Raw genomic sequence first — 24,373 nt, forward strand, 5'->3', positions numbered from 1 at the left:
CAAAGTTTTTTTCATCTTGGCAGAGTTATGGTTTTTGGATTTTTAAAGATCAGTTTCAGCAACTGTCTGATTAAGATACATTCCGATTGTAAAAATAAAATGAAAGGAAAAGAAGGAGGGAGGGAAGGAGAGAAGGAAGGAAGGAGGGGAGGGAGGGAGGAAGGAAGGGAAAAAAAGTGGGAAGGAAGGAAGGAAAGAAAAGAAAGAGAGGAAGAGAGAGAAAGAAAGGAAGGAGGGAAAAGACAGAAAGTAAGAGGTGTGGTGGATTTTTCTATACACACACATCAAATTCACCAAATAATCCTCTTCTCCTTTATATACCCCACAGAAGTAAAATATTAACTTCTGTGTATGTATTTGTACCAATGAAAGTCTACCTAGACTCCTTCCCTTGCCCTAATCAAGAATCACATATAGTCCTAAAAATACGTGAGAAAGTATACTTAAAAGTATTTTTCAACAAATAAGTGTTTGAGTATAATGCAGTGAGAAAAGTGCCTGTTTCAAAGCCAAGTAACTATAAAAACTAATTCCATAAAATCATATATATGGTATTATTTAAAGATGAAAATTAAAGAGAATAAATCAGCACAAGAATTAGTACTGGCAACGTGGAGGAATTAAAATGTTAACAGCCCAAGCACACACAAAGCAACAAACTGATTTGCCACCTACCACTATTTTGAAACACACACTGACCTAGCGGAGGCAAAAGAAGCTAGAAAAACAATAAAGTCCTGTATGAAGCTTTAAAATAGGAATAAACAGTGAACTTGCAAATTACTGTCTTACAAATCAGACATTAATACTTTTTGAAATAATAGAACACATATTAACAGGATATTTATGAACATTTTGAGAACAATGGAATCCTGAACTGCACACAAGGTGGGTGATAAAAAACAAACAAACACAAACTCAGCTTGTAAAAAAATGATAAGCTATGACACAAAGGAGAAGTCATTCATTTAATGAGAAAAATAAACATATAAATGAAATATAATCTCAGATATTTACAAAGCACTTTCCCCCCAGGAATTCAAAGCATCCTCTTCTTTAATGTGTTCTACGCCTCCATAGTTTTGTGAAGGAGAGTTTCATTGTTTTTGTTTATTTGCTTGTTTTGAACTGTTTACAGAAAACACTTAGGACACCTGGGACATCTGACACTGAGATTATGCTTAAGCAACTTTTTTATCTATTCATTGAACCACAGGGAACAGCCACCCTTTCTTCTAAGGTTCCTTCCATTCAAAATACCCCTTCACAAAGTCACTGGGATCATCCTGACTCCACAGCAACTCCTCACCTCCTCTCCATCTGACCTTACTCTGTTGTACGTATTTGGCGGACAGCGCTTTAATTCATGTGATGCTAAACAGACAATAAAATAAAAACTACATAGGAAAACTTAATGAGTGGCACAGTGCAATCTGTGACTGAAAGAGATCATTGATTCCTAATGAATCACAAGACTTTTCACTGAAATCATTATTCATACTAATTGGTTTAATGACACGCTGTAAGAAGACTGGACTCACAAGGAACAGTGCATGCTGGTCCCAAGCCCAGTCTTGAAAACATTCAAAGGAAGAGCATGAAAAGCATGGAGGTAATTCTTCACATGGCAACTGCAGTGCTCATAACAGAGTTGAATGGAAAGGAAGGTATTTCCTGCGATGGAATCAGCTCCCTTAAGTCCTAGCCCATGGGCTCACATTCATCTCAGACTCCACTGCCTGCATCTCAGGAGAGGCCGTGGCCCTTCTCTTCAAGGCAAGTCCCTCGACCTTTACTACTGATTTGATCCAGTTCTTCTCAAGGACTTTGATCCACTAGCACTCTTTCACTCACACAATTTAAGTTGCTCCTTTTTACAGACTCCATCTGAACAGTCAATAAAAATGTCCCTGAAAGAGTTATCTACACGTGTCCTTGCTGCTTCTCCTTTACTTCAGTCTTTATCCCTGAACACTCAGGATTTTAAACTGCCTGGCCAGGGTCACTAGTACCTTTCAATTGATAATCCAATTGACTCTTTTTAGTTCTTATCTTCCATAAGTTGCCTGCAGCATTTTTAAAGTAAATGTTTACTGAAGTAAAATTCATGTACATATAGAAAATGGCACAAATGACAAATACACACCGAAAAGAGTTTTCAACAGAGTGGGGGAGGAGGGAGCTACATCTACCTTCTTTCCTTCCTTTCTTCCTCCTCCTCCCCCTCTTCCTCCTCCTCCTCCTCCATCTTCTTCATCATCTTCTTCATCTCCTCCTCTCTCATTTAGGGACTGGATATTGCTGACTGTGGTCAGGATTCAAGACTCAGCTCAGATGTCATACTGCCCAAGATGTTTGCTCCTTTCTTCCCTCACTGTATCCCAAGGAGACGCTAACAGACATAATGGCATTTGTTCCTTCCACAAACTAGTATGTGCTTGGCACATGTAATAGGGAAGAAAAAGTCAGACTCCATACTGTTGTGTTTCCTTTACTTTATTTAACCTTTGTAGTCTACTGCCTTTGCTCAGAGTTAAGAATGTTGCCTGTAGCCTGAAATATACAGGACAGCCCATTCTCAAGGCTCTGACCTTTAAAAGTATAACACTTTTCTATTCATACAGAGACTAAGAAGTTGCAGAACAGAGAATAATATTGTCTTGTTGAAGGTGTACAGGAACACTGTGACCTGACCTACCTGGATAGTTGCAAGAACAAAGGGTTGCAACATCAGGAAGGTTACAGGAACCAACAACACCCCTCCCTCACTTTACTTGTTAAAATGTTTTGCTGAAACCCTTCAGGGAGTTCAGGGGTTTGGGGGCGGGGGTGCATGAGCCACCTGTCCCCCTGCACGGCTCTGCAATAAACCTTTCTCTGCTCCAAATTCTGATGTTATGGTTTGTTTGGCCTCGTTGTGTGCTGGGTGCACGAACTTGCATTGAGTAACACAAGGTGCAGGAGACTCAGTACACAGGTGAGGCAACAATCCTGGTGGGTGGGAAACTGGCCCTTCAAAGGTTTCACCTCCTAGTCCTTGGACTCTGTAACCTTAAATGATGAAAGATGTGACTGGCCTCCAGAACTGTCGAAAGAATAAATTTAGACTATTTTAAAATCAGCAAAGTTGTGGTGACCTCTTACAGTAACTCTAGGACATTAATACAAAAATGTAGGAGGCCAGCCTGCAAACCCTAAATGAGGTGGAGAGCTGGAACTGGTCAGGAAGATGCCTCAGGGGAAGTGCTGACTGAACTGAAACTCTCGACTTGAATACAAGGAGCTAATAATCAGGTGGAAAAGAAGGAAACACATCCTCTAAGACCTAAAGGGAGGCAAGACAGTATGAAGCGTTCAGGAAACTACTGAGCTAAAATTCTGTATCAAGAGTATCTACCAATGAGGCTGTAGGCAACTTTTAGAATAGATCGTGGGGAACAATTTTTCCTTTCATAAAGATTTGGGACTTTATCCTATAGGTTACAAGAGCCACTGACACTTCTGAAACAGTACTCTATTTAAAATGGTAGTTGTATGGTGGCTGCAGGGCAGCGGGACAAAATAGGATATGGAGAAACCACTTAGAAAGTTGGAGAGGAGGGGACAGATTAAAAATTTTTTACTATATATAATCAGTAGGACTTAATGATTATTTAGCTGGGCTGGAAGGAGCACAGAGGAAGGGGAGGAAGAAAGACACTTAGGTTTCTAGCTTTAGTGACTGCTTGGCGAGGGGTGAGGAATTATAGGACCTGCAGGTACACATATTTAATATAAAAGTTTGAAATCAAGGTAGAAGTCTAGGCTGAAGATGTAGATTTGTGAGTCGCCAGAATTTATAACACATTATTATATGCATATATTTAAATGCCTTTCTCTCCCTCCAAACTAAAATTTCTTATGGACAGGGTCTTCTTCATATTAGGTTTAACAAGTGAATTAATATATTGATTTGAATATTGGTGGTTTTTTATTGGGTAGAACGAGATGTATTTTGAGTAAAATACTGCTCAGTAGAACCAGTCTTTGTAGAAAAAAAATCCAAAATAACCCATTCAACCTCAATAATCAATAATGATGCCATCATCAGATCAAACTTTTAAAAATATAATCATTATAAATTAAAAAGGGAAATTACATAGTGTACCTACTTTTTTGAAAAAAGTATAGGAAATTGGAAAGGAATATTTGATGTCAAGGTAATTTTTACAGAGACAAGAAAGAAATAGGAGGTGCAAGCAAACGTTTCCAATACGGAGCTATCTTCTACCTTGCACTGTTTCAAACTATAACACAAGGAAATTTTAATAAAGTTAGCGTCTGTACTAACAAGGGATGGAAAATGAAGAGTTGGTTGTTTTCAGGTTTGATTTCTGGGATGCTAGGGATTTCTTGCTTTGTTTTCCTTTGTTTCTAAAGACAGAGCATTTAATAAAACACTCCGCCAACATCAAGCAACACAAATAACAACAGTTAGATCAGGATGATTTTCTTCAAGGATTAGGCACAAATCAAAGATTTATCTGAAATATATATATCTTTTAATTATATCCACTCTTTATTGGCCCAATCATTTTCTGTTAATAACACATTTCACACAAAAAAGGGACTTTGAAAAACATATATACATTATTAGACTTAATAATTAGCCACCCACTAATTGTGCTGATTAGTTAGATTTCACACTTCCCATGTGCCGAGGTCAAGGCTTAGCAAGGAGAGATGTGCTCTAGACGGCAAAGAAAGAATGGGAAACAACTACTATCCTCCAGCAATCAAACCAAAGCAAAATGATGTGGTTTAAAAATATTTTTCATTGCCGGTAGATTTTTACCAATTTTGGTGAACTTTTCCTTCACAGGTAACAAACAAAATGGAATAGCGGCACCAGCGGGCATTCTGAGCTCCCCAAGAGGGGAAGTGCTCTCAGAATCCTGCAATTTTTGAGCTGCCCTACAGTAAGGATTGTGTGCAGAAACTTTTCCTGGAATTGCAGCTGCCTTGATTAAAGTTCCTGGTAAAAATAGCAAAGCCCAGCATGGGAAATATGATCTATTGAATATTTGTTGAATGATACAAAGGCATTATGGTTTATTACTTCACAGAACCAGCCTAGAGAGAACTTTGAGAAATGGCATAGCCATACCCAGGAACTTAAGCACTGAAAATAACACATAAAGGCCATGACAATAGCAGAAACACACAAGAGGAGTGTACATTTTTCCTACTCAACATTATTAAAAGGGTTTTTTGTTTGCTTGATTTTCTCCCAAATGATTTTTTTTAATTGTGGTAAAATCACATACAATTTACCATTTTATCCACACTAAAGTGTACAATTAGTTGGTATTCAGTAAATTTACAATGTTTGGCAACCATCACCACTCTCTCGTTTCAGACAACAAGACAGTTTTTACTAGACTGTGTAGAGCAGTTTTAAGTTCACATCAAAATTAAGAGGAAGTTACTGAGATCGCCCACGTAACCCTTACGCCATCCATGCATTTCGCCCCCATTATCAACACCTCCCACCAGGGTAGTACATTTTTGTCAAGTGACATCATTACCACCTAAAGCCCATAGTTTACCCACTGTAGGGTTCACTCTTGGCATTACACGTTCCATGGGTTTGGACAAATGTAAAACAACAGGTATCCACCACTGTAGTTTCCTACAAAATGGTTTTACTGCCCTAAAAAATCTTCTGTGCTCCACCTACTCAGCTTTCTCCCTAACCCCTGGCCACGACTCATCTTTCACAGTCTCCAGTTTTGCCTTTTCCAGAATGTCATATATTTGGAATCGTATGGTACATAGCCTTTTCAGACTGGCTTCTTTCACTCATGTCTTTCATGTCTTTTTATGGGTTGACAGTTTCATTTCTTTTCAGTTCTGAATAATACTGCATGGTCTGGATGTGCCACACTTTATCCCACTGGAACAGAGGAGTGACATGATCTGGTTTGAAGAGCATCACTTCTGTTGCTGTGCTGGGAACAGGCGACAGAGGGTAAGGGTGCTGGGCTACACACTGCACAGTCCAGGCAGGAGGTGGCAGTGGGCTGGACTAGAACACAGGTGGAGGAGGCAGTGCAAATGGTAAAATGCTTAATGTTTTGTGGGTAGAGCCAACATAATATGATGATGAATGATAACTGAGATATAAGTGAGACCATTTAATTGAATTTTTTTTCCCTAAATAACATTTTCTGCTTTCTCCAAGGTAGTTTAGGAATTTCTTGAAACTGAAACTGTCGGCCTTTTATTTTTTCTTTTAATAATAAAAATTTATACCACTGTATACAAGGTGATGTGTTCTTTAGGCTCCACCCATGATCCTTGCTAAAATGATCTATACCCTACTACCTGATAGTTTAATATTTACTCCATGAATTGTCTTCATTCTTACCCATATGTAAGCGGGACACAATGAAGAAAGGGAAGGTAATAATCTCAGGGTAAAATCTGCCTGGGTCAGGGACACCGGATTTCTTACAGACTGAAGCCGGGTACTTTGCCACCTCACCGTGGTGGGCAGGAAAGTTCACCAACTGCAACGTCCATGTCTAAGTCCACCTCGAAAAGGGTGGGCACACTTAGAAAAGTCAGGTAACCCTCCATCTATGTGTTCATTTTCCTAAATTATGAATTCAAGGAATTAAAATTGATATATCTCAGTTTCATTGACCCTCCTTGCGTCTTTGAAAAGTCTTAAGAACGCACCCAGCCAGCTCTGGGAAGGGTGGTGCTTTTTTTTTTTTTTTTCAAAAGGGGGAAGTCCCAGAATACAGACTGCTACTAGTGGAGCGAATCCTTGGGCCCATCTGGTATAATCGCTCCTCTCACAGGCTTGGGTAACTTGCCCAGGCAGGTCGGCTCACAGTGGAGCCCAGCTTCTGACTCCAACTCTGGGAATTTTCCAAGGCTAGAAAGAATAAGCACACTCAGAGGGGGCTCTGAGCAGTCAGAAATGAGAAAAGAAAACCAGATCGTTTTTTCCATCTTAAAAAAACTAAATCTCCCACCACATCCTGGCTTCAGTAACTGGTCTTTCTTCTGCCATGAACGTGGGTAATTTTATATAAGGTATTACTATCATGAAACACCAGGCCTTCAAAACCAAATGAGCTGCAATCTTTGTTAAAATGCATGTTTCTGTGATAACCAGCTTTCATTAAAAACTTAAAATGAAACAGTAAGTCCCAACTTCTTTCCTCTCTCTGAACACACAGAAAAATAAAATTCAAATAGATTTTGTCTTGAATAAATCACCAGAGGTTAATTTTATTGCATTTTACTTACAAATAAAAATAGGGTGGGTCCTAGCTACTTTTTACTATATTTAACTGGAATTCTCTACCAGATTTTTTAAATTATATTTTTAAACTGTGTCATCTAAAAGGTTTTGTGGGGGAAGTAAGCAAAAACACAAATTGATGTCCATTTCCTCTCATTTTCCATGTGTTTCCTTTGGTTAAATAAATACGCTAAAAATATAATATGCTTCATGTGTTAAAAGAACTCTCTGGAAGGCACACATTGTTTGCACTCAATTACTTCACCAGCAGATTTATAGCAGTAACGGCGGGGTTGATAAATCCTGCCTCAGCCCAAGACTACTGGTCAGACTATAATTTGATTGTAAAATAAAACATCATAAAAGTAAATTGATAATAAATGTTTCTTGTCAGCAAACATGAGTTTTCCCGAGGTGGACAATGAGCACCCAATTCATATCACCCTTTCCACCCCTGAACCTGCCCACTTGGGAAGCAACCTGGGCAGGGAGGGCCCTTTGGACAGCAGAGACTTTCAGCAGTTGTCTTGCACTACAGGGACATTAATTTAAGCCCGTCATTGCAGTGGATAAACAAGAGAGCAACACATGGTGACCTATCAAGAAATGCCCATCTTGGTCACCAGCAGTATGTTGCAATTACTAGTTTTAAAGAGTCCCACTGGCATATCATACTGAGAGTGACTGCTGCCATCAGGTTTCTTCTTAGAGTCAGGGGCTGATTAACAGAACAACTCTGAAGAGTGAAGTGCTGTAACCTTAGATGTGGCTGAATGTAGATCTGATCAATGATAATAAAAAACCTTTACCCAGCCTATCAACAGAAATGTGATCTAGAACATTGCTTAAAAGCAAAGCTGCATTTAGCAAGTTGGCTTGTATATGTTCTACAGGTACTGGAGGAGCTGTTTGTCTGGGTATGTGGTATCTCTAGGATGCTAGGGTTCATTCAATCCAATCATCTGGCTGTACTACAGGCATCTTCTAGGACTACGCCACTGAGCTCCAGATCTGCTGGAGCTGCTCTGTCCTTATCGCCTATAAAACTAAACCTCGAGACCAAGAAAGAGTCTTCTTTGTAGATCAGCAGGATAAGGGGCTTTATCCTGCCTCGTTTAATAGCCATGTAGTAATCCACTTGTTTAGAAGCATTTATTTGGAACTTTCGGAAGACGCTGTTGTGACAGGTCTGGGAACACAAATACATTTACTGCACAGAAGTTCGTAACAGCCTTGCAGTGGGAGTGAGAGGGAGAAAAGATTAGGGAGAGAGATGAGAATGGCCCGCCAAAACACACGGGATAAAACCCATGTTCTGGAAAATATCTTTGTTGATCCAATTTATTTTTACAGGTGGTAGTGAAGTAATAGGAAAAAAGATAAGTAATCTCAATGTATTCATTGAATGGAGACATTAAGTTATTTAAAAAAGAAAACCAGGTTAGTAAGCTACTCATCTACTTTTTAAAAAGTATTGTATAGTCATTTCTTCATGTTGTAAATATTTTGATTCAACTTTAAATTTTCTAAAGAAAAACAAAATTTAAACCAATTTTTTTGTGCTTACATTCAGCTAGTTATGTAATTATCATATAATGATGGTGATAATATTTATTATGTGCTGGTCAGCAGGCTGAGCTCATCTATATTTTCTGACTTTGTTCTCACAGCAACCTTATATGCAGATACTATGATATTCAAATTACATGGATGAGGAAAGTGAGTCTTCGAGGGATTATTAACTTGGGACCACTAAGATGAAAACCCAACTTGACCCCAAACCATGCTGGTCATCACTATACCATAACATCTTTCCATAGCTGTGTAACACTAGCTGTGAAAATGCTGAGTCCACAGAAAGTCTCACAGCGGCCTAGAATTCCAGATTTCAGAAGCAGCAGTGACCTTAAACTTTACTTCTGCTGACCTATTCCAGTAATTACCTACACACTCACTTGCTGAAGCTAGAAACTAGGGACTTTCCCTCATTTTGCTCCCCTCCACGAATGTCACCAATCTTACTAATCTGACCTACAGAAAAATTTCCAATCTGTTCATATTTCTTCACCTTCATGGTCATTGCCTTAGTCAAAAACGATACTATCATCTCCAAACTGAACTACTTTAACAGCCATTTGACTTGCTCCTCAATTTCTCTCACTCTCCTCAACTCTGCTACACAGTGTGCTCTGCAGACCAGCATCAAACTCATCCAGGAGTTTGTTAGAAATGCAGAATCTCAGACTCTCAGGCATGGAGAATTGGAATTACATTTTTCAGGTCTCCAGGTGATACCTCTCCACATTGAAGTCAAGCAATTTTTCAAATCTCTTTGGCAGTTTGCTAGAGATGGGGGTAGGATGCATGGTGGAGAGGGTGAAACCCTATATTTACTGAAGTTGGTTAAGAATAAACCAGTGTGAGAAAGGCAGGTCTACAATACCACCAGAAGCTTTTGAACCAGCAGACTCAATTTAACCTTTTAATTCAAAAGATCAATTCTTCTTCTCACAATACCATCTTTTATTAGAGGCACCCACCTTGCCCCAGGGGAAGTAGCCAGATTGTATTCAGCTCTATCCTTAACGACTCTTTTCTTCAGGGTCTTTGGTTCTTTTTCTTTTCCTTCTTTTTTAATCATCACTACCAAAGTGTGGGACTTCACTGTCAGGGCAACCAGTCTAGGTATTTTCACAATTTCTCCAACACTGTAATTTCATTGGTTTCCCTTTGTTCTCACTGTTGAAAGAACATTGCCCTACAGTTCCTATGGCTATCCTCTGATTTGTGTTTGCAAGTTTTCATTGCTCTTCTAAGTGTTTACAGTAACCCATCTTCTCGCCACTGGTCAACCTTGTTTCCTTACCCCCACCCCACCCCAACCCCCACTTCTAACAGAGTCCTCCTTTGAATTCCTCTTCTGACTTCTGACGTTCTATTTAAAAAAGTATTTGGATCATCACACTTTCCTGCTTCAAACTCTTCCAAGGCATTGCACTGTGCTTACATTTCAAACACTCGAACTTGGCTCATCATAAACTTTGTAGGAATTCATCCTGTCTCCTTGCTGCTGGCAACATTGTTTAGTTTTGCTTTGCTCTCCTGTTACTTATTACCTCTGAATGCAAAGGTCTCTTAGTTCCTCCAACTCACCAATATATACGCTCTTCTTTCCCCGCCTTCCACCTTCTACACGTTTGTGCCTCATTTTTGTCCTCTTCACCTTTCTGTTTAACCATCACTTCCTTAGGGCTCTCCTCTCCCTCTGTTAACCTTTCACAGAGAACCCTCAAGGTGACACAGTAGGTAGGTAATCCTGCATGTATTTGTTTGTTTAGATTTGAGATCCTATCAGGCACAGTCCATTTCTATTTAGTTCACCACTGTATAGCTGCCATGCAGATTGTACTCCTATCTGTCTGTCTGTCTGTCTGTCTGTCTGTATTGTCTAAGGAAAGGATCCACTCCAGTTTCTTCATTTGACAGCTGAGAAAACTGAAGTCCAGAAGGCTTAGGTTGAATAGACAAAGGCCACAGTTTGGGGAGTAGCAGAGCCAGATTTCCTAGCTCTCAATGCAGCATGTTCATTTGCACTGCGTACAAACGGGCTCAGGAACCTAAGCCGGGGCCCTGCTAATTGGCAATGACTCGGGAGATGTCAGCTTTGATCACTCTGCAGTGATCATGGACACTGCAACAGTGTGAAAACGGCTGTACGTCACTGACTGAGGCCAGGGAGTCTGAGATAAATAAAGAAGGAACTCTGGACAGACTCAGGAATCCACTGCAGCAAAGCTGGTGGAAGTGAAAGGAATGGTGGGAAACTCAACTCTCACTCACTGGCCATCGACTCTTACTCTTCCTACTGGGGAAGACCTGCTCGCAGGCTCCCCAGCCCCACTTCTCAACAAACAGAGAGATCCAACCTCTGATGGCCGCGGATGAGGTGCAGGAGGAGTGTGCCTCTTCCTCCATATGAAGGGGAGGCAGAGCCAACAATGCAGGAAAACAGGCTGGAAAAGAACATTTTTTCCTAAGAACAAAAAATAAAATAGTTTTTAAACACCAAACTGATGGATGCACTTAATCTTATTTATGAATGTGTTTGTCAAATTAAGAAAATTCCTTTGTCCTAACAGCCTGGATGGGATCAGGTCAACAGATACCTATTTCTCCAGGAACCAGCATCCAAAACAAAAAGGCAAAGAGAATAAGAGAGGCACTGTGCTCAGGAATTATAATGCCAACACCACCACTCAGTAATAAAATCAAGGAAAATACTTCTCCTAAAAGGGCCCAGTTTATGATTTTGAGAGCCAACATAGAACAATGAAGACAGTATTTGGAGGCTTTTGGCAAAAGTAGGTAAAGAGTCAGCATAAAACCAGTTATACTGCTAACCTAATTCATCTAGGACATCTCTTGTTCTTTCTGCCGAGCACCATGATTTTTCGGGGTGAGGGTCTAACCTGGCATTCAATAAGCATAGTGGTTAAGTGGCTGCAGCTGGGAGAGCTGGTCCATCACAGGGGCAAGCAGCCAAGCTGGAAATGGCATCACTTGCACGTTGTGCACCTCTGTTGTCCATCTTCTGTGGCTGAAGACAGTCTGCTCCACTGAATAGGACAACCACCCTTTCTCTAAACCAAAAGCATATGTGCCAGACATGTCGTACATTACAGCAGTGATAAGGATGTTGCTTGTGTCAGGAGACTAGCCATTAACAAACTGAACACATTCGGGGGTGTCCCTGCCCCGGGCAGGCTGTGTAATGAGGGTTAATTGTGGGGTTAACAGAATGATAAACTTTGCTATTCCTCAGCAGCTGAAGGTAATACTGTAGCAAAACCGTTCACACATGGAACTAATTTAGGGGCTGCCTCAACCTAGGTACCTCTGAGCTACTAATAGAGGGCACATAATTGCATGTGTGGTATAAACAGCCTTTTAATTATAGCTCCAAAACACACTTCTTCCTGCTACGTGATACAGCGCACTCATGATTGGCCAGCATATTATTTCCGAAGAATTAAAACCAGATTAGGAAGAATATTGCAGCTGACCACGCTCTTCTATGATAAAGTCTAAAGAAGGTTAATTTAACCTTCCTGTTTGCCAAGTAAACTGTGTGCTTAGCGCTGTGAGAGAGAGAGAGAGAGATTGCTGAGAGAAGGCTAGACAGCTCTTGAAAATGCTAGCCAGATATATACTGTTGTTTCAGTTTGAAAGATGACACCATTACTAGCTCATTCTGAGCATCTATGGGAACCCATTCAAGAACAGCAGTTTTCACTGCAAAGCACAAAAATACACAGGCAGTAAGAACTTCAGTTTAGATTTCTTTTCTATGAATGCCAAAAGCCAAGAAGTAAACCATGGAGACGATAAACAGCTTTCCTTGGCACTTTCCTGACTGATCACTTCAGGATGGTAAACAGATGCGACGGGAGGCGAGTGGCCATGGAAAAGGCTCTCCTGGCGGTTGCATAGTATGTTAGTGCACTTCCTTCCCCAGATGACACAGGTGGGCGGGGCCTGAGGAAGGACGTGGCTGAGCCTCCAGTGGTGCTGCTGAACATTCTGTACAAACAGCAGGTGGTAGCATTTGTCCCACCAAAGAGAAGACACTATGTTGTGGTCAAAAGACAATGAACTTGGTGGAGAGAGAGAAATTCTACTACAAATGGGGTCCACTCCCTACTCCCCCCGTTAATTTGCCAAAACACTTGAGTTCTTTGGATTTAAGGTCATAAGGTCATTCTTTAGATTGACTGCATGATACAAAAGCTCTCCCAGATTTTCAGGAAAATGATTCAGTCATCGGCTTTACTGCAGACCACAAAACACTGAGACAAAGGAATGGAGTCTCTTCATTAAAACTCTACGAAAAAAGACATCCCTTTCGTGTAGGATTTACTAGTTAAATGTGTTTAAGCCAAATCAATGATTTTACTAGCTGCCTTACTAGGATGTTTCTTTAGGCAATTACTTTAAATGAACATGGCAGTTTTACAAAAGCTAAAGCCTATTCTTTTCAACCATATTCAACAAACACTTGAAACATGCTACTGTTTCTAACTCAATTCACTATCTAAATGGAACCTCCATTTCTTGCGTCTGTGATTTTGTTTTAAATCTCACAGCAACATCTGGAAATATTAAATAATTTTTGAACTTCTATGCTCAGATACATTTATTACATGCTTTCCCACACACACAAACTAATTCATTTATTGACATACTGTTTATATATATATATGTATGTATATATTTTTTTCACACTGTTATGTTTGGCACTATTCCAGGAGCTGGGTGACCCAGAGGAAAACAAAATAAAGTTTCTGTTCTTGTTAATAGGTAGGTTGAGAAAGGAGATTATATACATAATAGTAATGTACAGGAGCTCCCTTTGTGGTTCAGCAGGTTTTTAACCCAACTAGTATCCATAAGGATGCAGGTTCGATCCTTGGCCTCGCACAGTGGGTCAAGGATCCAGCATTGCTGTGAGCTGTGCTGTAGGTCATAGATGTGACCTGGATCCTGGGTTGCTCTGGCTATGGTGTAGGCCAGCAGCTGCAGCTCCAATTTGGTCCCTAGCCTGGGAACTTTCAAATGCCGCAAGTACAGCCCTAAAAAGCAAAATAAGAATAAAAAATAATAATGGACAATCACTACACATATTTACTACCTAACTTCACATTTGTGACTATTGCTAGGCCTCTGTGAAATTTTAAAAAGTTTTCCTTTTTTGGCAAAAGAGCTTTAAAAGTGTTCTCAGTGGACTTATCATGGAGCTGGAGGACAGGGCTTGGCCACCAGGGCCCGGTCCCTGGCCTGCCTCGGGCTCAGGCGCCCCTCTGTCAGGAGAGGGGTCTGTGGGACAGTGCTGTTTCATCCAAGGTGGGCAGGGGAGGACTCCTGGTGAGGTGATATTGCAGCAGAGAGCCAGGGGATGAGGAAGCAGGCCCTGCAGATCTCTGGAGGAAGCACACTCCAAGCTGAGGAAGGTGTGTTCTCTGAAGGGGCGAGGGAGCCAGTGAGGCTGGGTCACACCGAGGGGGAGGGAGAGGGGAGTGCAAGTCACGAAGAGACCATGAGAAGTCTTGGGATTTTATGTTGGGTGACATGGAAAGCCATGGACAGGTGTGGGGCTGAGAAATGACAGAATCCCCCTTGTTTAAGAGGATCGCTGCATAAAGAACAGACTCGGGCAGTGGCAGGCGGAAGCAAGGAGGTTGGAGAGGAGCTGTCACAACAGTGCTCACGAGACGTAAGGGCATGAACAAGGATGCTGCTGGAAGGCCTGATGATCACTGGTCATATTCTGAATACACTGTGAGGAAAAAACTAAAGAATGTATAAACAGGAGAAAGGGGAGTCAAGGAGTTTCGGGGTTTCTGAAGAAACAGCTGAATGAAGAGAGTTGCCAGTGATGGAGATGAGGGATGCTGGGTTTAGGAACACGTTTTGAGGGGAAATCCAGAGTTGGGTTTTGAACATACCAAGCTGAACTGCCTCTGTAGACACCCCCCTAGAGATATCACATAGGCAATATCTAGAGTTCAAGGAAGATGCTGTAGCTGGAGAGAACAGAATGGCCCCGTGTTGTTACCACGTAGGTAGCTGGCGTCTTTCAGCCGGTTCTAGGTGACTCTGTTCTGGAAGATTTTGTTATCTGGAATTTATTCACAAACATTGGGTAGCATTTAAGAAAACCACTTAAGTAACTGATTCTGTTTGTTTAGAGAACGTGGAAGCTCTAGAAGGTTATTTTGCCTTCCTTCTTATTAAAAAAAATACCACTATTCTATCAGGGGTGCAAGTGAGCAAGTGCGATGTGATGAAAACCTGCTCCCAATTAAGAGGCGCTGAAGGGGAGCTCCCGTTGTGGCTCAGCAGTTAACGAATCCGACTAGTATTCACGAGGATGTGGATTTGATCCTGGCCCTGCTCAGTGGGTCAAGGATCTGGTGTTGCCGTGAGCTGTGGTGTAGGTCGCAGACGTGGCTCAGATCCCATGTTGCTGTGACTGTGGTGTAGGCCAGCAGCTGTAGCTCCGATTTGACCCCTAGCCTGGGAACTTCATATGCTGCAGGTGCGGACCTAAAAAGACACAAAAATAAAATTAAAAAAGAGGCACTGAAGGACCTTCAGAGAAAGTGTTTCTCTTCTTCCAGGAATGGGTCAACCTCCATAAGGCCTGCATCGGAAGGAGTACAACACTGCCTCTTCTCCGTCTCTCATCTTGCCGGCACACCCATTTTTGGTACATGGTCCAAAGCACATCTCCTGCGTCGATAATGCCTTGGACAGTCACATTAATCATCAAGTCTGCTTTCTGCTCTGATCTCCTGCATCACCTAGTATATGAGCTTAGACTTAAAAATGAATAATTAAAAGAGAGACCATTTTGGAGGCAGTTATATATTACCTCAAAAGAATAAAATATATTCTTTTGAAATGGAAACTTACTTGGAAAATTTTAGAAGACTCACCAATTTGGAAATACCTATGCTGTATCCTGCACCCCCGCCCCCAGCCAAAAAAAAAAAAAAAAAACAAGTAAAAGCATTTGAAGAAATTAACCTTAAGGCTTTTTCCTTGAATAGTAGCTAAACTTACATTTTTAAAATGCATTAGTCAGAATGTATAATAGTAAAGGAAACTACAGGCAGTTAAAATATAAATCATCAAATTAAAAATAAAAACAAAATTGGAAGCTAAAAATTATTTTCACTAAATGGCTTAGAAGGAAAAGATGCATTGGTAAATGAATTTTCCTTCGTAAAATAAGAAAGACAAGGCAATTTAAATGACCCCTCTCTTATAGTATACCAAGACGCTTAAACTGACCTTCAAAGAAGGCCAGACTTAACCTGAACCTAACTACATTTTCATCAGAGCTATGCTGCTCTATTACCTTAACCATCATTCATCGTCTAAGTCAAACAGTTTATAGAGAGAGAACATGAATTCTAACCCCAAGTCAGGGCTGCTATCAATGAGTTTGGAGGTTTACATTCTGCTGGTGTGAGGTCACTGTTTGCTGTCACTAGTGATCAATGACCCAGCCCTGTGCTGTCTTACTGAGTTTAGCAAATTTCTCATTTGAACGGGTTTACTTACAAATCTTAGAAAATGATTTTCTGTTGAAATTCACCAAATCGCATTTGGGGGACTCAAAATCGCAAACCAGTTTCAAAAGCAGTAGTCATCGAAATTGCCATACAAATGGTTGGTATTTTACAAAAAGTGATTGATGAACCAGATGGGAAAGGATTATTTCCATAAATAAACAGAGACTTAAAACCTTTTAGCAAGATCATTGGTATCACCCAGTTTAATCTCTCGTGGCAATTGTTCTCCTCTTCTGGCTATTTGACAATCTCTTCCAGTGACTGTGAAGGTATTATTTTCTTCCCCACATTTATACACAAAGAACCGGGAGTACTATGGTTAATATTTTACTGAATTGTGGGAAAGTTTTAGGTTTTTCTAAGTCCCAGAGGGTACTGACATTTTAACCCACTTATCTCTGATTTATTCAAGCTCTTGACAGTGCCCAAAGAAGGATGCATTTTGCCTGAAGGATCTATAGTTAAGGCAACCTGACATATGCTTTTCTTCTCTCCGAGGGGGTGGTTCCAGTTGGACAATTGCCATTTCATGGTGCAGCAGTCACAAGATTGTTTCTCAGATGGTGAAGTTTTGTGCTACCACAGAATTTTGAAACTTTACACAAAAAGTAAAATGACATTTCTACATTAAATCCCCAATTTTGTGGAAAAGCACTCAAAAAGTTCAACCTAAAATTACAGTCAGAGATTATCCAAAGGATAAATTGGGGGAAACGCCTGACAATACAGGGTAGGGTAAATGTAACACCTAAGGTGCTTATTTGATAGGAATCTCTCTTGTCATTGCATTTCTCAGACTGACTGAATTTTTTTCTTTAAGCTGTTTTAACTATAAGAATGGAAACTCCCACAGAATTTTACTTTAGACAAGACAAGCTAATACGAAAATCCATGACTACCTGATAGACATGAATTTATGAATTCCTGATCGACATGATAACCCGGGTATCCCTAAGTTAAAGGATACCAGAATCCCTCCCTGGCTCTCTTATTTGGTCACCAGAGTAGCATCCTGGGAGGGGAAGCTCCTGCACGTGGTCCTACTGAAGAGTGATGGACTTTGTTTTCACAGATAGCCTCATAGAAATGGAGTGCCAAACTGTTGCACAATACTATGCTGTTCAACCTACAGTGCATGTCCCAGAGCTGTAACACATACTCTTCACATTTCAGGGAGCTGCCTGGCAAATGTGAGCTGTAGGTTATAAAAGAACAGGACTGAGAGTTTGAAGGGGCTGGGACAAATCCATCACTGATACTGGAAAAACTGCTCAGAGGCCAGGCCTTCTTGACAAGAGAGTCAGCACCATCAATTTTGTGAATAAAAGGACCAGTCTATGGCAATCTTTTTCTTTAAGTTATCATTGGAAAGTGTTGAAAGTTCTTAAAATGATGTTTTTCAGCCTTAGATGCCGAATAAATGGCACATGCTAAGAGTTCAAACAAAATGGATTTTTTTTTTTGCATGAGCTTTTTGATTTATAATAAAAAGAACTGGAAATATAATGTTGTGTCTTCATTTTATTTATCATCCTCAGGACCCTCAGGAAACATCACATGAATGAATTATTTTTCTTTGGAATTGTGTCACTAAAATGAAGTGACTGCATTAACTCCATTCTTTCTCCAGCTCGTGTGCGTGTGTGTGCGCGCGTGCGTGCGTGCATGTGTGATTAAAAACTAAAATATAAAAACTGAGTGTGGTTTTCATTCCCCCACTGTCAACATCACTTCTTAAAAAAAAAAAAAAAAAAAAAAAAAAAAAAAAAGATACTTTTTGAATGAGGCATAAACTAGGAAAGTTAGAGTTCCCAACCATTCTTATTACATATACCCACTCCTTTTCTGCTACTTCATCATCACACTTCATGCAATTAATTTTTTCATAGACCTCAAAGGAATATTCTATTAAATGCTTTATTTTTTTTCAAATGTCTTTTCTTTCAAAATATGTAACAGTGGAGCATATTCAAAGAATTTATGTTAATCCTTAATACATGTAACAATTTCCCATATACCAGAGAAGAAAACTGCCCATTCAACATTCCTTTGAGGGAGCTGTGAGAGGAGATATGAGGAGGGAGATTAGAAAGAAAGGGCTTATTTATTTTTATATCATCTATTTAACATCTCAGCTAAAATATAATTAAAGTCATGACAAATTAAGTTATATTCTAAAGAAATAGTATTGCTATTTTTTTCCTATCTTTACAAACATGTATATTTAATTTCTTTTAAAACAGATTTCTCATTTTTACTTTTTAGGGGGAAAAAAGTACCTTTTAATGATTAATATTTATGGAAGATCAATCTGGAATTTTCAGTGTCCTTACTACTAAAGTAATTGTTAGGTCTTTGATATTGGTGAATCACAGTCCTTTGATTAATGAATTTGGGAAACACTTTCTCATATTTTCTAATAGTTTAACATTTTAGATAAAAAAGAGTTTAGTCTTTAGGAGGTTTTACACTTGATGAAAGTCTTCTTTTTTCAATTTTATCTTCTAGTTAGGGTAACTGGCCTTCATTTCTGTATTAGCCACTAGGGAAAGTGAGCGGTCATGACCTCTTCTAGACGTTACTTTAGTACATCACACACCTACTTCATAATCTATGTAATTGCCAGTGTATGTACCCAAGCTTGTTAGCATGTTTCCAAATGTCAGGTTCAAAGTTCCTTTTAAAAGGCTACTAATTGCGACATCTAGTGAATACATTTACAGACTAGGGAGGAACAATGCTTCTGAAGAGTAAAAGAACGCTGAAGCTGGATGAAAGCCTAGAAGCTGGCAAAGGTGCCTCTGCTAGTTGATGAGAGAACCAGGACCAGAGCAGCAATACACATCTCAATCCTTCTAGAAACCATTCACTAGAACTGTACACTACTTAATTCTTCATTCTTACTTGTTTTTATCTAGGAAAAGAATCAAGAGGTTAGGCAAGGCCTGGTGTGAATTCAAGACAGCAGAGGTCAGGAGTTTGGTTAAATTGCCTCGTGATTTCATTCCTACACTTAGAGGGGGAAAGAAATGGGCAAACAGGAGAGGTGCAAAAGAGTGATTTCAATGTGAGGACCCCGAGTGGAATGAGGCCGAGAAGTATACGTGGGGCTGGAAATAACGGAGGTGACCTGAAAAGCAGCTTTAGTGTCATGCTCAGAAGGGAACGTGGCACACCTGTAGGTTGAAGGAAGTATGGGAAACTCCTCCAAAATAAAAACATGAAAGAAATCAAGAAGAAAATGGGCACCAAGGATAACCATGCTGGTTTACAGAAAATGAGATCCGAAACACCTATGGGAAACTAAAACATGGCTCAACCTCAGTAATGCAGGGCACAAATGAACAGTGAGACAGCACATGACTTCCATTAGCTGGGCTGCTTGGGGGAGAAGGGGTGTCTACAACAACAGATGCCGGGAGAAGATGAGAGAGAAATTCTCATTACTGTGCTACAGCGAGTGTAAATTGCTGTAATTTGGCAACCAATTTGGCAACACACTGAAAATTCAAAATGTGCCTGTGCCATGACCCAGAAATTTCTCTGCTAGCTCTATTCCCTAGAGAAATTCTTCCACATAGACACCTAACAAAATGCAGCAAGTTCACTAAAGCACTGTAATAACACACAATGAACAACAATCTTTGGGAGAAGAGATTTTCAGATTATCCTGCCACTGCCCGATTCTGGTCCCAGATGCAGCAAGGCAGAAACCTCAGCTCTCTCACCAAATTTTTGTGTTTTGGATCTATTTCTTGGCTGTGGAGATATGTGCCTTATATTTAAGGGTAGCTATGTTGTTTTGGTTTTCTATTTTTATATTTTATTCATCACTGCTGATTTTATCTCTACCTAGAAGCATCAATGTATTTTAAATATATAGCTTCGCTCAAAAATTGGGAAAGCATCTCTGTGGACTAAAAATGGAAGAGAGACAAACAACAGTACGTGGAGGTTGAAGGCGAAGATTTACTGTGCTGTGGGCCTAGGGACAGGAATCAGGGCTGGGAATTTCATTGCGGTGGGAGCGAATGATGGTGAGTGTGCCTCACACAACTGCACGGCCCACTGGCTCACGCTGTGAAACTGGGATTCTGAAGGGCGTCCCACCAAGAAATGGAGGCAGACTGTTGCTCAGGCTGGGCCAGCAAAGACTTCTCTCTGGAGGTAAAATCCAAGAGAAACCCAGACATACACCCTCAGCCACACACATGCACAGTCAGAATCTAGTCTAAGGGCAACAAGACCGTGTGGAGAGACTCAGGAGGGAAGAAAAGAACATCAATGTTCTTGGAAACATTGTCAAAACAATGGGAGATGTCAAACCCTAGGCTGAGTTTAAAGGAGGGTTTGCCACGGGCACAGGTAGCTGGCTTTCAATGGAAATGGGATTCAGTGACTTCGTTTTTCTCTGAGCGTTCTTCTCTTAGCTTGGGCTGCAACAGAATACCACGGACTTGTTGGCACAACTGTAAACCAACTGTACATGAATAAAATAAAAAATTTAAAGAAAGAGAAAAAGAAGGAAAGGAAGGAAGGAAAGAAGAAAGAAGAGAAAGACAGACACAAGAGAAAGGAAGAATGAAAGAAACAATGAATACCACAGACTGAGCGGTGGAAGCCACACATTGATTTCTCATCCTCTGGGGCTGGGAAGCTCTCTGAGGGAGCTCCTCCCACCCTGTACACAATGGCCTTCTCACTAGCTCCCCACCAAGAAGAGAGAAGACTCTCCAGCGCCTCTTCTCATGCAGGCACTAACCCTGTCAGCCCAGAGGCCCGCTCTCGGGATGTTACCTAACAGAAAACACCTCCCAAAGGCTCCATCTCCATTGCACTGGAGGTTAGGACATCAGCATGTGAATTTTGAGGGAACACAAAGAGTCCATTACACTCGGTTTGATTATATTTTATATCCCAAACCTACCAGATATTGGGAAGTAAATTTCAATCAATTTTGCATAATCTCTGCCAACTAATGGTATATCCCCCATTATTCTGTGTGCTATGTTCAAATCCCAAGGGCTAACGCAGTACCAGGGCTGAGAGATGGCATGATGTGAGCACGAACTCAAGTTTTCACTAACAGCTCCCTGCTCTTCCAAATGGCTTCATGACTGTACGTAATCTTCAGGGCGTGGGTAGGGACAACAATACTTATTCTTTCTCCAGATGACATCTTTGAAATCTCCTTATTCTGATCATGTCCCCACGGTAGGTGTCTGTGGCTTCATTCCTCATTCTTGTCTTCATAGTACCTCTCAGTCTTCTGTGGGTCTCCTCCCACCACCCCCAAGCTACTCAAGAACTTCTTACTCAATACTCTCTTCGTTGTGCATTTCACCACCTGTCTTTGTGGCCCCCCACCTTCAATGTGAAATATGAGAACCTGCCACTCCCTAGACCCTTCCTCCTGAAGACTCCCTGCAGCCCCCCTGCACCCTGCTCTCTATCTGCCCTGGGCTTCTGCTGCAATTCCACAAACCTTGCCTCCCACAGAGCCCACCCCGGGAATCGAGTTCCTTGCTCTTATAATTCCTAGGAACAGCTGCACAATTTGTAGAGGATAGTACAAAATAAAAATTTAGAGTCCCTTGTTTTTAAAAACAATAGAAATTTCAAGACAGCAACAGCAAGTCATTAAATCAATTGTGGAACCAGAGATATGGGAGGTCTCTGTACTTTGGGTGACAATGACCCATCAGTGTAGGATCATCGTTTTGACAAACATACCACCCTGTTGGGGGATGCTGATAGTGGGGAGGCTGTGAGTGTGTAGGGCTGAAGGTATATGGGAACTCTACATTTTCTGCTCAATTTTGCTAAGGAAATAAAACTGCTCTGAAAAATAGTCTATTTTTTCAAAGTCCTAATTTTGCAATGTGTTATAATGACAAATGGTTATGAAGAAAAATGCCCCCTCTAAAGAGATGGATAGTGTAGTATTTAATGGTGAAATATCAACATGTCTTTAAAGTTACTTTGAAATTTTTCAATCTTTTTTTATATAAATAAATGGAGCAAATACGGCAAAATTTAATCATTAAGTCTAGACAATGAGTATGCAGTGGTTTCATTATATAATTCTACCTTTTATATATTTTGACAGTGTTCATAATTAAAAGTAAAAATAAGTACTTTACTATAATTACACACACACACAAGTAAGCCCAAGTGTGTGGCCCTTCTTAGAGCAGGACTCTATGCAATTCATGTGCATGGGATAGTTCTGGTATTTCTACTGTTTTTCCATGTACCCTGCCCATATCCTTACACACAGACACACACACACACACTCAGTGTGACTCAACTTTGAGGAAGAGGACATAACTCAAGCTCAGGGAACTAACAGCATTTAAGTTTCTTTCACTCCTCTCTGCCACCATTGCAAACTAAGGACTCAGTGGGTGGTCAGGGGTAGGGGGTTCACATGGATTACAGGGAAGTGGGCAAAACCACCACTTTCTTCCAAAGGTTTTGTTTGTAAGTGTGTTCCACAGCCATCATAACTCAAGAGTTGAGATATTTTAATTTCTTCTTTTCTGCTTTGTTATCCCTCCCTAGGTTAGAAATTTGAAAAGTCTTAGAGGGTAAAATCATGGTAGACAAGCAAGTATTGGGAAGAGAGCTTCGATTAATAACTTAAGATATCTCTTGCTACACTTTCAAACAGTAGGATAAAGACAGAAAGACAGCTTGGAAGTTGTCTTTCTCATCTGTATAATGAGAGGAAAAGTTGAACTGAGTATCAATCACTTTTTCTTGGACCCACCAGAACAGAAGGCACAGGCGGGGAGGCACCACTCTGAAATCTGGAGAGATGGAAGCATCTCTCAAAACTCAAGGCTAATATCTGTTTCTGAAGCCGCTGAAGCCATAAACTGATAGGACTACTCAGAAGGTCATTTTAAAGAATTGCTGGAGGATGTGTGGACTGGTGGGAGAGTGAGAAACTCCTGGAGCTGCAGTTTCATTTAACTGGGCCCCACATTTACCTCCCAGTTAGTTCCTTCGTCAACAGGTTCACAAGAGGAGAAACCAGGAAAATTCCCTCTTGCCTCTGGCAGGGGGAGGGAAGAAAAATCCTTATGAAATGCACCAAACTTCCATAACAAAAGCTTTCCCTCAGCAGGAGAGGACTTTGCTAGAGCCCCATTCCATTTGGGGAATGGAATGGGAATTCTTCCTAGTCTAGCCTTCCTGTCTCATCTGAGAGAAAAGCAGCAGAACAATTAGCTCACAAACAAACCCCCCAAAAATACAGGACTTCTGATTCTGTGACGATGCAGTAGAGAGTAGATGTATGTTCTCCTTCCTGCTAAATACCTCTAAAAGTTTTGGAAATTGTATACAAAATAAATGTAAGAAGACTGAAAAGTAGCAAGAAGCAAGCCAATCAGTTAGGGAGCTTGAGACATAGGAATGACACAGTGCTGAGTTCCTAGGTTTGCTTTTTGCCTTATATAACCAAGACTTGGACCTGAAGAAGCCAGGAAATGCCAAGGGTCACAGGCAACAAAAGCTTCAACAAAAACCTGCTTTCCCAGCCAGAGGACCACAAAAGGACAACACAGCAAGACTGGAAATTTTCAGACAACATCCTTCTGTTCCACACAAACACAACAGGAGAACAAACAAACAAACATCTGGCCCCAACCCCAACAACACCAGCAAGAGCCAAGTGGAGGGCCCAGACTTCCGCCCACGCTAGGCTGTGGTGAGGTGTTCCACAGCCCTACCCTGTGGTGTTGGTGGAGACCACATGGGGAGCCTCTGTCCTCATCCAGCACTAGCAGGATAGCCTTTTCCCTCCTGATGGACTGGGAGACCCGCTGGGAGACCCCAGTGTAACCCAAGCCACCCTCCACTGTGTTAGTAGGGACCACATGGGGACCTAGACTTCAGCCCTACCTCAAAGTCATGTAGCAAGCGCCCCTCA

Source organism: Sus scrofa, chromosome 10 (genome assembly GCF_000003025.6).
Source record: "Sus scrofa isolate TJ Tabasco breed Duroc chromosome 10, Sscrofa11.1, whole genome shotgun sequence".
Taxonomy (NCBI): Eukaryota; Metazoa; Chordata; class Mammalia; order Artiodactyla; family Suidae; genus Sus; species Sus scrofa.